Below are 19294 nucleotides of genomic sequence, written 5' to 3'. Positions count from 1 at the left end.
TGTCCAGGTTTTGAGAGGGTGCGTTTCTGGATGAGGTATCGAATATATTGCTTCCCCCTACTTATACCTCCCGAGGAGATCACGAATGTAAAATTAGAGAGATTCGAGCGCGCACGGAGGCTTTCCGGCAGTCGTTATTCCCGCGAACCATACGCGACTGGAACAGGAAAGGGAGGTAATGACAGTGGCGCGTAAAGTGCCCTCCGCCACACACCGTTGGGTGGCTTGCGGGGTATAAATGTAAATGTAGATGTAGATGTAGATGTCGATGTAGACTTGGCAGCGAACAAAAGCGAGACATCTGTCACCATCGCAACAAGGTCGCACAAACCTCTACGATTTCGCGCGTGGCTGGCAGCCGCACACAGCTGTGACCTCTGCAGTGTTGGAACGTGCGGGCACTCATTCGAGGTGAACGACGGATCACAATCAAACGCTTCACTGCTCAATTGGACGTTTGTGTTGGTAATGCTGACACACTTATCCACCAGTTGGGGTACGCGAAAGTGTGTGCCTGTCGGGGTTCATCGCCGCCTAGCAGAAGACCATAAAGAGCAACGAAGGATGATCTGTGCAGAATCCCTTGCGCGTTACGAGGCTGATCGTGACAATTTTTTGTCGCACATAATCACTGGCTATGAAACAAAATGGCACTGGACCACACCACCTATTCTTCGAAGAAGAAGTTCAAAGCCACAGCCTCAACCGGTAAAATCGTGGCGACTGTCTTCTGGGACTCTGACTGGGTTATTGTGTTTGATTTCCACCCTCATGGGACAACGACCAACTCTGAAGTGTATTGCGCTACCCTCAGAAAATTGAAGAAACGACCTCGGCGTGTTCATCGCCGCAAAAATGCAAACGTGCTTCTCCTTCTCCATGACAATGCAAGGCCTCACACAAGCCTGCACGCCCGAGAAAGTTCACAAACCTTCATTGGATTATTCTTCTTCATCTATCCTACAGCCAGGATGTCGCACCTTCCGACTTCCTTCTTTTTGCCTCAATGAAGGATGCACTCCGCAGCAAGCAATACATGGATGTTCTGGAGGTTATTGATGCAACATTACGTTGGCTCTGACTTGGACCAGTAGAGTGGCACCACGCTGGTGCACAGACCCTCCCACTAAGGTGGCGTAAGGTCGTCGCACTGAACGGATATTATGTTCAAAAACAGGGTTTTGTAGCCAGAAGAGTGGGAATAATACTGTGTTTTGGAATCCTGAATGAAACCAAATACTTTTTAGAAAAAAAAAAGTTTTGCATTACTTATAGAACGCCTCTCGTATCTGGCGAGCCGCTTAAATTTGCGAACAGAACGGTCTGATTGGGTAACTTGAGTGCTCGTTAGTTCGGAAACGGCACACTGTAGCGAATTTTCTTCTTTACAGTTATTTCTAGGCACAGTCGACCCTGCAACATCCTTACAAGTTTTTTCGACTATTTCTGACCACTGCGTACAGTACGGTGCAGAATCGTGACACCAGCCTTAAGTCAGGAAACGGAGAAGACCAGTTCAAAAATGTTCAAATGTGTGTGAAATCTTATGGGACTTAACTGCTATGGTCATCAGTCCCTAAGCTTACTCACTACTTAACCTAAATTATCCTAAGGACAAACACACACACCCATGCCCTAGGGAGGACTCGAATCTCCGCCGGGATCAGCCACACAGTCCATGACCACAGCGCCTAAGACCGCTCGGCTAATCCCGCGCGGCGAGAAGACCAGTATTCACACTGTTGGTGCCTGGAGCATCAAAGACTGTCGCCACTTGGCTGTTATTGCGTCTTAGTTTGACCCGGCAGAACAAAGAGGCGAGCCGACGGTGTTGCCCATTGGAAACAGGAGAGGCACCACGTTATCTTTTCAGACGAGTCCCAGTTCTGCAGACAGCATCACAGTAGATGTCTCGGTGGAGGCTCTGATCACAACGAATGTTGCCAGATTGCATTCATCATCGTCATACAGGCGTGATGGTATGGGGGTATAGTTGCAAAACTACTGTAGGTTACCATAGATCATACATAGTCAGTAAGCATAGACTACGGTAATTTCCCTAGTAGCTTTCCTCAGTTACGCCCCTGCCCGCATTACCTGTACATTAGGTGTGTTGCATACCTATCAGGCGTTACCTCATTTTGACCGCTTTTTATGGGCATGCATCAGTTTCTTATTAGATTCCCCTAAAAACCGGAATCGGTGAAGCGTCTAGTTACTGAGTGAGAATATGTACAGGGTGAAGCGAAATTCGGGCGCTTGGTCTTCGCAGTGCGATTCCGCACATGTCAGCGATAAAAAAAATGTCTCTCCCAAAATTTCGTCTGGCGATTAGATCCGGCAGAAAAGTACGTTAAAGACTGACAATCTGGCAACACACAACAGGATAGAAGAGCTACACAGTAACATCAACACAGTACACCCACAAATCCACTTCACAATGGAAATAGAAAGCAACAAGAAACTAAATTTCTTGGATCTTAACAATCACAAGAAACAACCACCAACATGAATTCTCCATTACAGAAAACCCACATCCACAAGCACTGTTATCCACAGCTCATCCAACCACCTGACAGTGCATAAATATACCATTTTCATACACATGCTCCACAGGATAAACAGAAAACCTCTTAAACTAGAAAACTACATACAGGAACTAAATATAATCAAACAAGTTGATGTTGAAAACGACTACAAAACAGACATCATAAACGAACTCAACAACAAGGTAAAACGGAAACATGCAGTACACACAGACAACACAGCAGACCACACCACTTCAGAAAAAGGAGAGAGATGGTACACAGTAACATACAACAAAAAAATAGCACATTGACTAGGAAACATCTTGAAAAAGCAAGGGATACCAATAACATTCATAACAAGCAATGCAGTTCAGAAAAGACTAATACCAGTCAGAAAAACCTCAGACAAATTCAGCAACGCCGGAATATATCAACTCACTTGCAACTCCTGTCAGGCCCAATACATAGCACAAACAAGCAGAAATTTCCGAACGAGGTACACAGAGCACATGAGAGCTCTAAAAAGTGACAGCACACATTCAACTTTTGCAGAACATCTAATGAACGAAAACCATAACCCCACCAATATCGAAAACGATCTATACATTCTGAGAAACAGCAACAGTCTATACCGACAACTAACGATCGAAGAAAATTACTACATACAAAAGGCTATAGTCGAAGGGAAAAATGTAATAAATGAAAACACAACACTTTGCAACAACACACACTCTTTACCGCTCTGAGAGAACTGACCAAGGAAACAGAACACAAAGCACACACCAGCAAAAGAACCACTTTCCCATCACACACACAGACATAAATAATGAACAGAAGTCGTCGTAATTCGCGCTACAGTTTTCATAGCCTTTCTCGCCACATGCGATACACCTCTCGCGACACGCGCGAACATCAAGATGGGGTAACATTCTGGATTAGAAACAAAGTGCGAAAGTTTTGTTTTTCTGGGTACAAAAGCAGCCAGATACCATCCAACGAACGTGAGTACAAGTATAGCTAAGTAACAGCTCAGTACACACCAAATAATTGGTTTCCACAACACTACCACAATCCCAAGTATATATTGCTGACATACGAAGTTCACCTTTTAGTATTTTGTTTACTAACAGCCGCTCACATGGTTGCAGATGACATGATGTTCGCTAAGTAAAAAACGGCAACAGAAAAAAAGAGCACAGAAACATGTCGCAAACAGCGCCAATAATTGCTTAAAACATGCTATAACATACAATAAATAAGGTAGTATAAAAATATCTATAGAAAACTATATTTCAAAAGATGAATAGTAGAAATGTAATAATGTTTTACTGTACTTGTATAACAATGCTATTTTCTACATGTTTTAGATTTAAAAACTCCACTAATGATGGTGATATTTGTCGCCGAAACTAGTTTGGGATATTAAAGAAATAAACGAATAACAAGGTGTTTTGCACCAAGGCTGACTCAATTCCTGATACTACTGTTGTACTATGCAAACACGGACGAAAATGGAAGAGTTCCAAGATAAAATCATTATTTATTAATAGTAACAGAGTTTGAACATTATTCCTAAAGCACGTTGCTAGTCCTACTGGTAACGCAAGGCCCTAACGAAATGTAATTGACCTGAACGAGGCAAGAATAATAGTTGGTATTAATGGTTCAAATGGCTCTGAGCACTATGCGACTTAACTTCTGAGGTCATCAGTCGCCCAGAACTTAGATCTAATTAAACCTAACTAACCTAAGGACATCACACACATCCATGCCCGAGGCAGGATTCGAATCTGCGACCGGAGCGGTCGCTCGGTTCCAGACTGTAGCGCCTAGAACTGCACGGCCACTCCGGCCGGCAGTTGGTATTAATCTATGGGACCATTAGAGGAGGATACAAAGAAAATAGGTTTCGCATCTAGCAGATGAAGTGGTGCGAATAAATTCACGCTCACGACGTGGAAAGGGCTTCTTTCAAAGCTGACCATTCTTCCATTTCTACGGTTGTAGTATGTAAGTGGTAATGTTTTCTAGAGGACCCGCTGCAGCAGCTGTTGACTATAGGTCAGTTCAGGGAGACAGAAGAGGTGTCAATGATCCTGCAGTATATTCAGAAAGTAAGGTAAATAGTAACCGTGGGGAAAGAGTGTCTCCGAGAGCTGCAGACGAGAGTACGAATATTCGCAGTGTTTCAATAATTACTCCATGCGACACATGATTCTATATAGCTATACAGCATTTCAGTCAGAAGACCAAGGCAGGGGTACAGGAATCGAGGGTAGATGTGAATAGATTCATTCTGGATCATTGTAGAACATTCCAGAACACTCTCTAATGTTGTGTAATGTTTTGGAACATTGTGAAGCATTCGAAGCCTTCTTGGTATGGTCTAGAATTTGCCACTGGTGAGGCTAAACATTGGTAGGGGTATATAAAGCTAGACCCGTCGTGGGTTCGAATGTTAGTTTCTTATCAGTGACGAAGGGAGAAACGGAAAAAGTACTGCAGTGAGTGAATGAAAACAAACAATGAAGTGTGGGTAGTCAAAGTATACAGTGATTGAATATAAATCGAAAATAAAGTTTCAAAAGAGTGTAAAGTGTACTTAGTGAATTTGTTAGTAAAAAGTTGATTTGATTTATACTTTGGACAATGCCCAAACGTAAAAGAGGACTAGTAGTAATCCATGCATATTATGAGTGTGTGTGTGTGTGTTTTACACATCTCCTCCCAAACTACTGGGCTGAAAAACTTGGTACACATAAAGGGGAGGGAGGGAGGCGGGTAGGGAAGGGTGAAAAAGGAGTGTAGCCCGCGACACGTGAATTCTCAGTTTTCTTCATCCAGTGTTTGAGAATGAGAGCACTTAGCGACTTGCACAATTTCAAATCTTTACAAAGTTTTTTCTCGCTGGCAACTCCTGTTACAAAATAATGAAAGAAACAACGTTCATCACATACTACTTTTCCGCTGTTCATGCAGTAAAAGTACCGCATGAGACATAGCGTTATAATTTTTTAATTCCTTACTACTAACTGTATGCATGATACATTTTGCACAGTATGCACATATGCCACTGAATGTATGTCCAAAATTATACCATTGTACACTACTGGCCATTAAAATTGCTACACCAAGAAGAAATGCAGATGATAAATGGGCATTCATTGGACAAATATATTATACTACAACTGAGATATGATTACATTTTCGTGCAGTTTGGGTGCATAGATCCTGAGAAATTAGTACCCAGAACAACAACCTCTGGCCGTAATAACGGCCTTGATACTCATGGGCATTGAGTCAAACGGATGGCGTGTACAGGTACAGCTGCCCATGAGGCTTCAACACGATACCACAGCTCATCAAGAGTAGTGACTGGCGTACTGTGACGAGCCACTTGCTCGGCCTCCATTGACCAGACGTTTTCAATTGGTGAGAGATCTGGAGAATGTGCTGGCCAGAGCAGCAGTCGAACATTTTCTGCATCCAGAAAGGCCTGTACAGGACCTACAACATGCGGTCGTGCATTATCCTGCTGAAATGTAGGGTTTCGCAGGGATCGAATGAAGGGTAGAGCCACGGGTCGTAACACATCTGAAATGTAACGTCCACTGTTCAAAGTGGCGCCAATGAGAACAAGAGGTGACCGAGACGTGTAGCCAATGGCACCCCATACGAACACGCCAAGTGATACGCCAGTATGGCGATGACGAATACACGCTTCCAATGTGCGTTCACCGCGATGTCGCCAAACACGGATGCGACCATCATGATGCTGTAAACAGAACCTGGATTCATCCGAAAAAATGACGTTTTGCCATTCGTGTACCCAGGTTCGTCGTTGAGTACACCATCGCAGGCGCCCCTGTCTGTGATGCAGCGTCAAGGGTAACCGCAGCCAAGGTCTCCGAGCTGATAGTCCATGCTGCTGCAAACGTCGTCGAACCGTTCGTGCAGATAGCTGTTGTCTTGCAAACGTCCCCATCTGTTGACTCAGGGATCGAGACGTGACTGCACGATCCGTTACAGCCGTGCAGATAAGATGCCTGTCATCTCGAATGCTAGTGATACGAGTCCGTTGGGATTCAGCACGGCGTTCCATATTACCCTCCAGAACCCACCGATTCCATATTCTGCTAACAGTCATCGGATCTCGACCAACGCGAGCAGGAATGTCGCGATACGATAAATCGTAATCGCGATAGGCTACAATCGGACCTTTATCAAAGTCGGAAACGTGATGGTACGCATTTCTCCTCCTTACACGAGGCATCACAACAACGTTTCACCAGGCAACGCCAGACAACTGGTGTTTGTGTATGAAAAATCGGTTGGAAACTTTCCTCATGTCAGCCCGTTGTAGGTGTCGCCACCGGCGCCAGCCTTGTGTGAATACTGTGAAAAGCTAATCATTTGCATATCACTGCATCTTCTTCCTGTCGGTTAAATTTCGCGACTGTAGCATGTCATCTTCGTGGTGTACCAATTTTAATGGCCAGTAGTGTATTACACGTAGTTTAGCAGATATGATGTCAGGAACAATGAGATCCATGAAGAAACGTCGCATCATGCATGACGTTTAAGTTTATTACCTCTTTGTTACTAACATTTTTCGCAATGAATTCTGCAGTGTTCACATATACTGCTGTATGAGGCTACAATATTATATCGTTCTACGACACATAGTTCAGGAGATTTAACGTCATAAACAGTAAGATGTGTGAAAAACTGCCGCATTGTGCATGACTTTAAATTTATTACTTTGTTGCTACTACTTCCATTCGTAGCATATTTTGCAGACAGTATCCATATATGTCACTGAATGTTCCTATAAAGTTATATCACTGTACAACACATATCTCAGGAGATACGACATCATAAACATTAAGGACAAGGCCAGACGCTGCGTGTATGCAGAGTCTCTCCGCTAGTAATTAAAAAAAACAATATACGCCTTAATGACAATATAACGACAATCCTTTGCTGACTTGACACACATCACAGCGCTTTACCGCAGCTGTAAAAATAACCATTTGGGTTCAAATGTTCAATAAACTGGCGTCTGCTCTCTCGCGTCTGGCCGAAGTACAACTTTCGACAACCACTTGTGTTGTCAGCCAGTGTGTCACGCGCCGTGCCAGTTTAATTAAATGCCTCAAAAATACTAGAAGGCTTCTACATCTGAGAGACAGGCACAATTAATTCACATATTATAAAGCAAGTTAATTACACAAGGATTAACATTACCATCCCGTCCAGCCGAGCAAATAGCTGCAGCTGACAGCGTAATTTTAAAAACAATTAAACTGTCTCAACAACATTGGTTAACAGCTCAATAAACAAACAGAAGACATTTTAATGCTGACAACGTACATGCTGGAACCTAAATCTTCGTAGAGTGCAAAGTGCAAGAGTGAGCTTCAATTAGAGGTTCAAAATAATGACCTGTCGTTCATCACTGGTACCCGATGGAATAGTCACCAAGTGAATATAAGAGTTCAGCAGGCTTGAAGAAACCTAACCTGGCTGTCCAGCAAACTACTCCTGTTCATCAGACGTCAAGGTCGAGAGTGGAACTTCAGCGTACTGTACACAGCGGCTTGCACATCTCGCAGCACGGCCGTTTGGTCCACCCAGAACCTACTGCTCTCTCTCTCTCTCTCTCTCTTCTTCGTCGCGTGTCTTCCGGACGGCGGTCCAGCAACCTGTCGGTCTTGGGCGTAAACACCAGCACGTGAGCACGAGCGCTGGCTTTCTCCTCCTCTCCAGCGTATGCTCCCTTCGCTCTCAACAGGCAATATCATGTTTCGCACTTGCGTACTAATTTAGGGGACCACACCGTGGTTCAGGTCGAAAAAAATCGATTTTAGTTTCTCATCATATTTCGATAGTTTGTTTTATTTAAGTACTCTGAAAAAGATTTTGCTGAATTTTTTTTTCGAGCATTTAAAGAGCATTTTCCTACCACTTGTGTTAATGTACCACGCCCACTTTTCTGCCACTCACTTCGGTTAAATCTTTATATCCCCTACATTGCACGTTAGGGATTTTTTAACGGTCGGTATTCTTTTGCTTCTGCTGTTTTTAAGCAACACGCTTTCAAACACGCAGTTAGTTTTGTTCAAGTGTGATTGCGAGTAGTTGTTATACTTATGTTTGCAGTGCTTGTTTACAAATGTACTCACCCCTTTCACAGCTATTTATATAGAAGCTCCTGCAAGTTAAGCCTATACCTAACGTCCTCTACTGATGATAACCCATGTCATGGATTGTGTCCATCAGGAGAAAATTCGTGGTGTAAATACAATAGGGCTCTGTCAACTGGAGAATCTTATTCTCACCAGCATTCTCTTCCTGCTGCTGTTATTGCAGCAATTAAACCTATTTTCAGAGACTTGGCTCATCCTGACCTTCTAAGGAAATGTGTGCATGGGCAGACACAGATCCCAAATGAATGTTTCAACAGCATAATTTGGAACCGCTTTCCTAAAACTGTATTTGTAGGCACGCATACAATGAAACTAGGAGTTCATGATGCTGTTATTACATTCAGTTGTGCTAATACTGGGAAGTGTTGGGTACTGAAAAAGCTAGGAATTAATCCTGGTGAAAATACACTCCTCGAAATTGAAATAAGAACACCGTGAATTCATTGTCCCAGGAAGGGGAAACTTTATTGACACATTCCTGGGGTCAGATACATCACATGATCACACTGACAGAACCACAGGCACATAGACACAGGCAACAGAGCATGCACAATGTCGGCACTAGTACAGTGTATATCCACCTTTCGCAGCAATGCAGGCTGCTATTCTCCCATGGAGACGATCGTAGAGATGCTGAATGTAGTCCTGTGGAACGGCTTGCCATGCCATTTCCACCTGGCGCCTCAGTTGGACCAGCGTTCGTGCTGGACGTGCAGACCGCGTGAGACGACGCTTCATCCAGTCCCAAACATGCTCAATAGGGGACAGATCCGGAGATCTTGCTGGCCAGGGTAGTTGACTTACACCTTCTAGAGCACGTTGGGTGGCACGGGATACATGCGGACGTGCATTGTCCTGTTGGAACAGCAAGTTCCCTTGCCGGTCTAGGAATGGTAGAACGATGGGTTCGATGACGGTTTGGATGTACCGTGCACTATTCAGTGTCCCCTCGACGATCACCAGTGGTGTACGGCCAGTGTAGGAGATCGCTCCCCACACCATGATGCCGGGTGTTGGCCCTGTGTGCCTCGGTCGTATGCAGTCCTGATTGTGGCGCTCACCTGCACGGCGCCAAACACGCATAAGACCATCATTGGCACCAAGGCAGAAGCGACTCTCATCGCTGAAGACGACACGTCTCCATTCGTCCCTCCATTCACGCCTGTCGCGACACCACTGGAGGCGGGCTGCACGATGTTGGGGCGTGAGCGGAAGACGGCCTAACAGTGTGCGGGACCGTAGCCCAGCTTCATGGAGACGGTTGCGAATGGTCCTCGCCGATACCCCAGGAGCAACAGTGTCCCTAATTTGCTGGGAAGTGGCGGTGCGGTCCCCTACGGCACTGCGTAGGATCCTACGGTCTTGGCGTGCATCCGTGCGTCGCTGCGGTCCGGTCCCAGGTCGACGGGCACGTGCACCTTCCGCCGACCACTGGCGACAACATCGATGTACTGTGGAGACCTCACGCCCCACGTGTTGAGCAATTCGGCGGTACGTCCACCCGGCCTCCCGCATGCCCACTATACGCCCTCGCTCAAAGTCCGTCAGCTGCACATACGGTTCACGTCCACGCTGTCGCGGCATGCTACCAGTGTTAAAGACTGCGATGGAGCTCCGTATGCCACGGCAAACTGGCTGACACTGACGGCGGCGGTGCACAAATGCTGCGCAGCTAGCGCCATTCGACGGCCAACACCGCGGTTCCTGGTGTGTCCGCTGTGCCGTGCGTGTGATCATTGCTTGTACAGCCCTCTCGCAGTGTCTGGAGCAAGTATGGTGGGTCTGACACACCGGTGTCAATGTGTTCGTTTTTCGATTTCCAGGAGTGTAGATCACTGGGCTTCAACATTGCGATAAAATGAGGATAGCCGATGCAGAAAGGTCTGCATCTTATATGGCCAAGAAAACAAGACAAACATCCAGGAAGGTGAAAAAGAAGATGAAAGACCTGCTAGAGGCCAAAGAAGGGCCATCATATGCAGCAGGACAATTTTAATTAACTGTAAGTAACAAATTTCATAAGTTTTTTCTTTAAAGTCAATTTCTCGCAAACTAAAATTTTCAGTACATATGCCCTATTATATCAGAAACTGTCATGGATAAATGAATGAAATTTACAGAGACTCTGCATAATATAAAAAGCCATCTCTGGTACTATATTCATTAATATTGCCCCATTAGAGAGTTCACAAAAAATATTTTCTGCAGAAAAACTTAATATTTTTCGTAAATAAATTTAAAAAAGTATTTCTCAAAAACTATAAACTGGATAAAGTAGATTTTAGTACAGTTGACTCTATTAGCATCATGTAACATAGAGGAAAAATAGTAAGGTCCTGCATCAAACAGTTTTTTCAGAAATGGGTCAAAAACTTGCCTAAATTAACATGGGTTGGATAGGCACGGTGTGGTCCCCTTAAAAGTTCTCCCCAAACAGCGGCGCACGTCCTATCCGCACGAGAAGGATCAGCGACCCCTTATACTGACGAAACCGACCCTGGGAGTAATCGATACATACGTTTCAACTCCTCCCCCCCCCCCTCCCCCAAGATGAAGACTTGGGGAGGGGGGGGATTTAGAGACATCTCCATCCAGCCTCACTGCATTATTCCTGGCCCATCCCCTCATTGCTCTCCGACATAAGATGACTAAAATTAGCTCAGATCTTCCTGTGCATTTGCAGCATCGCAGTCAAGAAGCTTACTGCGGACGGAATCTTAACAACCCTGCATCGACCCACAAAATGCGGAAGCATGTTCCCGGTGATCCTTTGAGCGCCGTCACTCCGATACCAGATATTTCTTCTAAAACTACATCACCCACCACCACTGACGCCACATATCTTTCCCGGTTATCATTCCGGGCGTCTCTCTGGTGTGCGAGGATTCTAATTTTCCTCGCTGCTTCCCACTACACCCTCAGATCCTCGGGCCCGACATGTTCCGGCAGTAAGTCATTAACTTACCGGGAGTTGTTTAACGGGGAATTAATCTCAAATGCAAACATTAACTCCGCTTGGATTGTCCAGCGTGCTTCGTGGCAAGCGGTATTGAGCGCCGAGCTAAGCCAGTTCAGAGAGCCATCCCACCTTTTTTGGGACCTGTAATGATAGATTATTAAAGCGGAGTTTAAGCTCCTATTTAAGCGTTCTGCAAAGGAGGGTTTGGGGTAATAAGGCGTAGTTGTTGAATGTCTTATACCATTGATAAACCAGACCCTCTGAAACTCCCGTGAAACGAACACAGGTCCGTTGTCGCTCACTATCATGCTGGGTGACCAAAACTCGCAAAGGTAGTGGAAAAATGCTGAATACTCAAGGCAGTTTTGGCCTCTTTGCTAGAATAAGCCACAAGAATATTATAAATGCGTCCACAACTACAAATACTAAACGATTCCCGCCTTTAATGCGCGGAAGAGGCCGTAAATAACCGATGAACAATTTATCCATCGGCCGAAACTTGCTATTGGAATGCAAGATACCCCTTTTGGTGTTGCTATCCCGTTTCCCTTGCTTGCATTCCTGGCAGCTACGCCCAGTTTCTGTAATTGCACGTTAGGTGTTCTATAATTTTCATTTTGGTTTTGTGGAGCCCCAAGGGCCCACTAAATAATGATTGATGGAAGTAACTAAAGTGGCTGGCACCAGACTCCTGGGGAGGCAGATTTTTAACTTCCCATCATATCTAGTTCCAGAACATAACACGCCCATTTCTAAAGAATCACAGGACATTCCTCTTCTAACTCCCTCTGGATACCCCTTAACTCTTCATCCGTTCTCTGCTCCTCCTCAAGTGACAATACAAGGAGGTAATCTCAGCTAGGTTGGTGCCAACTACTTGGGATTCCGGCACCTCTGCACCACCCACAGATGTCGATGCTTCTTGGCTGCGTTCCAACGTTTCCTCCCATCCCTGACTAAAGCCGTCGGCACACGGACCGTGCTGTCGAACGTTAACGTTGAGCGTGCCAAGTTCAACGTGCTGCTGAACGCTCAGGAGCGATGCGACTTGTGCTTACGGTACGTGGGCCCCAAAGTGGTATACGCGATCGCAACGCACTCCAGCTGTGGTGTCACCGCCAGACACCACACTTGCTAGGTGGTAGCCTTAAATCGGCCGCGGTCCGTTAGTATACGTCGGACCCGCGTGTCGCCACTATCAGTGATTGCAGACCGAGCGCCGCCACACGGCAGGTCTAGAGAGACTTCCAAGCACTCGCCCCAGTTGTACAACCGACTTTGCTAGCGATTGTTCACTGACAAAATACGCTCTCATTTGCCGAGACGATAGTTAGCATAGCCTTCAGCTACGTCATTTGCTACGACCTAGCAAGGCGCCATTACCAGTTACTATTGATATTATGAATAATGTACCGTCAAGAGCGACGTTCACCATTAATGGATTAAAGTTAAGTATTCCACAAGCTACGTCCGTTTTTCTAAAGTCTAAGTTCCTTGTCCTGTTCCAGACCTCACGCCAGCCTGCGTGAGCTAAAACGCGTGCCTTTCGGCTTCCTCTAGTACCCTGTGTTGGCTCTCCTGCCAACCCACAACACCAGCGACAGTTGAGGGATGTTTCTAGTTCGTAAATCACACTGTTTACTCAACGGGCGCGTGTAAAATTCCCACGTTAGCTCTATTAAAACGCACATTTCTTCAGTCGTCCACGAAAAGGAAAGTACCATGTCCAATCAATAAGGACACAGGCTTATAAAAGTTCCATTACAAACAGTGCGTTACAAATTTGGAATACTTCTCCGCATAAGATAAACATTATTTCATCATTCCCACATTTTAGTAGAACCCCAAGGTCAGTCTTACTTGATCACTGTTCTTACCCAGTAGCACTACCCAGTAGCAGAATCTTTGCAACATGTGAATTACGAAGCGTTAAAGAAGAAGGAGCAAAATATCTTTATAAAAGTAGCGCAAGCTGTCTTTTAGATTAAGCCAATCCAACAGTCACCCCTCAAACAAAAGTGAACTTGTATTTACATAACATCGAATATTATAGTCTATACTTATATTAAACTAATAATAAAGTATCAGAACCTAATAAAAACGCAAACGTAAGGAAACAACAATTGGTTGTGTGAGGACGCGAACCACCGCCCCAACAAAAAAACTCTTTGTAGGACAGTGACGCTATTCATTACGCTAAAGCAACATTACATCTTTTGTCTCTAATCATAGTATCTTACCACTTGCTAAAAACCTTAATCGTAGGTACGTTACTAACTGAAATTTAATTATAACAAATTGTACCAAGAACAATGTGTTTTGGGTGGATCTTCAGTGCGTCGCTGCCTTCATATAGCCTACTCTCATTATACGCAAGTTACAATAATTCTTTTGCCACGAATATGCTATTTCTCATTGTTTTATTGAAACGAATCACACAGTTAACAACGGGTTTTGCAGTGATTTTCAATTTGCTGGAGCTCGGAACGGCATATATACATATAGGCTTGAAATGAATGGCAATATGGCGCCTCACAACTCTGTACTGAAGGGAGACAGCGTGCTTGTGACGTAGGTGGCATTGTGCCATCTCATTGGTACACGCTCAGACGCACGCTCAGAATATCTGACATGCCAGATATTGCCCTGCACGTTCGGAAAGACTCCCGAGCGTGCTATTCCATGCTGTGACGTCAGAAACTCGGCACACTCAACGCTCAACATTCGGATGCACGGTCCGTGTGCCGACGGCTGAACACCCGGCTCAGCGCATGAGCCACTTGATTCTGCGACGCCTTTATATGTATGACATCGAAGGCTGAAATACACGCTATCCAGCAAGCTATCCCGTCTGCTTTGCATGGCCGGGCCAAGACCCAACTTATAGCCTGATTATCCGTTTCTGTTTAAACCTCCTGTGTTCCAGATAAAATCTGAATCACTCTAGAGCAAATAGCACAGTCAGAGCTATGAGTACGTATACAGAATAATGAACCTTGGGTCCAGACGGTGCTCTTAAAGTGTAGGCCAAGGGTTAGCACTCGCCTTCCTTTTCTTGGAGTAACAGAGCCGCAAAGCCTGAATTAAAGGCGTTCGTCTGAACCACGAAAGATTCTAAAGATGGTCTTGTAAGCCATAAGCCGGTTAACACAATGAAAGTAATACTGTAGAACAAAAGCAAACTATTGCTTTTCATTTATCACGAAAGGTGGATTAAAATATATATCGCTAGCACAAGGGCGTTACAAAGCGCACGATCAAGGGAATCGAAAATGTCTTGTTGGGAATCACCCTACCTACATTTCTCCTTTTCCTGCTGTAGCTGGTTAAGTGGAGCCACTAGCTGCACAAAGTTGGCCACAAACTTTCTAAAAAATTCACTGTTCCCATACCACGTGCTGTCACTTTTATTTCAGGTTTCAGGAAATTTATAAATGGCGCGGTTCCTCGAATGATCAATGCTGATCCCTCTTGCTGACAACGGCGAGGGGTGGCCGCGCGGTCTAGGGCGCCTTGTCACGGTCCGCGCGGCTGCCCTCTGTCAGAGGTTCGAGTCCTCCCTCGGCCATGGGTGTGTGCGTTGTCCTTAGCGTCAGTTAGTTTAAGTTAGATTAAGTACTGCGTAAGCCTAGGGACCGATGACCTCAGCAGTTTGGTCCCATAAGACCTTACCACAAATTTCCAATTTTCTTGCTGCCACAGGAACGATGTTTCACTCTGAGTGAGTGTCACCTTGGTCGGTTTGACTGTCAAGCTTGCCTTTCTCAGGCATTTAAGCCCCTTCCTCTGGTGTTCCTCAAAACTGGCACTCTAAACGACCATTTCGTCAAGATAATGGTGCATACACTTGAATTTCAGGTCTCCTAACACTGAGTCCAAATGTTTTTTGTAGCCGGTGGAGCATAAACTGAATGCTAGAAATCATATTTTGCGTGTAACTTTCATTTTACTTTTATATGATATCATTCACCGATTTTTTTAGAAGCATCTTATGTCCTCGTCTGACTGAGTAATAAACAGCTACTGCCTGATTTCAATGTAATTATTTTTCTCGCTTCCGTTAAAGCATGATGATACTGTTCACTTATAACATTCGGCCCCTCAGCTAATGATTTGAAACCAGTTAAAAGAGCAGAATAATAGTTATTCAGTAATTTTCAGGTTTCGTGTTGTCTGTCTGCTATACAAATCCTACAGGGAAACACAACTGATACGGCAACGGTGGTGGTACGTGACGTTTCCACGAAGAACTTTATACTGTTGAAGTAACGCAGCAACTACTATTTCTGGGTTCGTATTCGTTGGAAGCGGAATTTGAATCCCCTTGCGACCATCCAGGTGCATCTTTCCATCGTTTTCGTAAATCATATAAAGCTGCTGATTCCCCACCGTTATACGTATGTAATGACCTCAATATCGACGGGACATTAAAATTGTTACCTTTTTCCTGCGACCTGCAGAAGATGTGGCCATTGGTTCTTTATTCCTCTCCAAGCGCCACTAACGTTGGGACTTTCTCCGGTTGTCCAAGTAGGGATAATAAGTTGGCAGCCACCGGTTACACACGTGCAGAAAGTTTTCTCCTGGTCACTTGACGAAGAAAACCCTCCACAGCTGTTCAGGAAGTTTTCTCCTTGTGGCTTGGCCTCTTTACATAGTAGAATTAATTCTGCCTATTACTTACCTCGCAGTTTGCGTTATAACTAACTTAAAGCAGTTATTCGCCTAAACCAATGCATCAGGTGAATTAGGGACGAAATATTGCCAGAAATATTTCCATTGTTATAGTAAACGCACTGTCACGTTGCAATGATCACGCATTTTTACCGAGAGAGAGGGCGCAGTGGTAAGACACGAGAAGACGGCAGTTCATATCCACGTCTGGTCCTCCACATTTAGGTTTTCCGTGCTTTCCCTACATCGTTCACTGTAAGTGTTAAGAAGGTTCCTTTGAAAATGACACACAACCGGTTCCTTCTCGATCTTTCAGCAATACGAATTTGCTCTCCGTCTCTAATGACCTTGCTATCGAAGGGACGTTAAACCCTGGTCTTCATTCTTTTTACGGACATATGCAGTAACTAGAGTTGGGTTCTACATAAACTAGGGTCTGGTAGTTTTGGTACAGTACATAAATGATGTACTAAATGGTAGGACTGCCGGCAGTATTGGTAGCGTTGTTGTTACAGAAAGAAAGACAAATGAGTATGAGAGAGAGAAACTGAGAGTCAACGGTTTCTCTTTGCTTTTTCTTTCTATGTTTACTTGTTTTGTATATAATTAGAATCACAGTTCGTTCAGTGTTAGTCCATTGTGTATTTTATATCCTTGCAAAATATAAATTCATTTTATAAGTAATAAAAATTAGTTGATAGCGTAACTTCGTCGCTTTTATGTAACCAAAGCAATTACTTCTGACGCAAATGCAGTTTACATGTACAAACATAAAAATCTACATCATTATTGTTGTTATTTTGTACTCAGTAGAACCTTCTTCATCGTGATCAAACGCAAGAGTGTCCTGGTATTATTCATAAGTGTGAAAGCTGTTTATGAATAACAGAGATACGTTTTATATAATCTCTATCAAGTAATGATGCGATGTTATATTTTTGTTTTGTGTCTCTTCTTTTTAATTTTTTTAGGAATTTGCGTTTCGGGCATTATATGAAAAATCTCTATTGCTTTTTTTATTTTTACTACAACATCCCTCTGTTTGACGTTAAAGGTCAATAATTATCGAATGAAAACTGAATTAGACATTAACAGTTTTAATTTTGCTATATATACCGTTTATTTTCAAGTAACAGACGGGAGGATAACTGTAGAACAAAATTTCTTTATGTTACGTGGCCCTTTTACATATATCCTCGTTCAGTTTGCAGACGGTTCACTGGTTCCGCTTTGTAGCGGAATCTAATAAAACGCTTATCGCATATGCACCCATAAGTATCGAAAAGAGGTAACGCCCGACAGGTATCCAACACACCTATCATACAGGTAATGCGGTGCGATCTTACCTGACCAAGGCTGCTAGGAAAATGACCGTAATTTACGCTTAATGATTATAGTCTACAGTAGCCTACTGTAGTTTACAGTTCTAATAGTAATGCATTCCAGCATAGCTTGTTTCAGAGAAGTACAGGTATAGATTCTTAATGTTACACTTCTCTGTCGATCTATTTTTTCCTAGCATAGATTACTGGATTCTACCGACCGATTGCAATCCTTCTACTCCCATCTGGAAAGTGCAATGCTGTTAACGCTAGACAGGTATACACCTAAAATTAAATATACTTTTCAAGAAATTAGATGCGCATTCAAGATTGTGAGCCAGAGGTTCTTTTGTGTTCTCCTACTTTCAAAATGATTCAAATAATCTATTTATATTTATTTAGTGTTTGATGTTCATAAGTACAAGAGGTAGTTGTCGACGTCGTGGTGGCGTGTGTGGGGTATCCAGGCAGCGGTTCCTACCGCACCATAAATCCTGGCAGCGTGCTTGACCCGGGCCAACGCATATGTACGAGGGGCATTCAATAAGTAATGCAACACATTTTTTATCGGCCAAATTCGTTTGTAGAACTGCCTTATTTGTTGTGTGACATCATGGAATATCCCCGCTTCTGCTCCTATGGTTACTTGAAGTTCCGACTGGTGACAGTGCTATATGTAGTCTTCAAAATTTCATGTGTAACGGATGTGCGTTCCAAACAGAGATGTCATTGAATTTCTTTTGGCGGAAAACCAGAGCATCGCAGATATTCATAGGCGCTTGCAGAATGTCTATGGAGACCCGACAGAGAACAAAAGCAAGGTGAGTCGTTCGGTGAGGTATCTGTCATCATCGCAACAAGGTCGCGCAAAACTGTTCGATCTCTCTCGTGCCAGCCAGCCTCACACAGCTGTGACCCCTGCAATGTTAGAACGTGCGAACATTCTCATTCAGGTTGATCGATGGATCGCAACCAAACACCTCACTGCTCAACTGGACGTCTCTGTCTCATCTACCAGTTGGAGTACCCAGAGGTGTGTGTCCTCTTGGTTCATCGCCGGTTAACACAGAAACATACAGAAGCTCGCCCCACAAGGTCACATCTCCAGCAGAGCTGTTGCACAGTCGGAAAATGAGGACCCTTCTTACACTCACAGTACCTCTTCAGTGGAGCAACACCGTCACCAGAGGATTCGACAACAGAAAACGGCATTTTGAGATTGACTTCTTAAGTAATAGAACCCAGTACGTTGTCCTCGATGGTGAGTGTTCATCGGAGGTGAGGGTATCATCTGGAGTGCCCCAGGGAAGTGTGGTAGGTCCGCTGTTGTTTTCTATCTACATAAATGATCTTTTGGATAGGGTGGATAGCAATGTGCTGCTGTTTGCTGATGATGCTGTGGTGTACGGGAAGGTGTCGTCGTTAAGTGACTGTAGGAGGATACAAGATGAGAGAATTTGTAATTGGTGTAAAGAATGGCAGCTAACTCTAGGTACAGATAAATGTAAATTAATGCAAATGAATAAGAAAATGAATCCTGTAATGTTTGAATACTATATTAGTAGTGTAGTGCTTGACTCAGTCACGTCGATTAAATATTTA

At 44.2% G+C, this 19294-nt stretch overlaps 1 long non-coding RNA gene across 1 annotated transcript in view; it reads left to right on the top strand.

The window, feature by feature from the left end:
* Positions 1-19294, top strand: part of LOC126471144 (uncharacterized) — a 265310-nt gene that overhangs the window by 206516 nt on the left and 39500 nt on the right. The gene's annotated exons all lie outside the window — the stretch shown is intronic.

The sequence above is a fragment of the Schistocerca serialis genome, chromosome 3 (assembly GCF_023864345.2).
Source record: "Schistocerca serialis cubense isolate TAMUIC-IGC-003099 chromosome 3, iqSchSeri2.2, whole genome shotgun sequence".
Taxonomy (NCBI): Eukaryota; Metazoa; Arthropoda; class Insecta; order Orthoptera; family Acrididae; genus Schistocerca; species Schistocerca serialis.
Note: the sequence above shows the minus strand (reverse complement) of the source record. Positions and strands in the feature narration are given on the sequence as shown.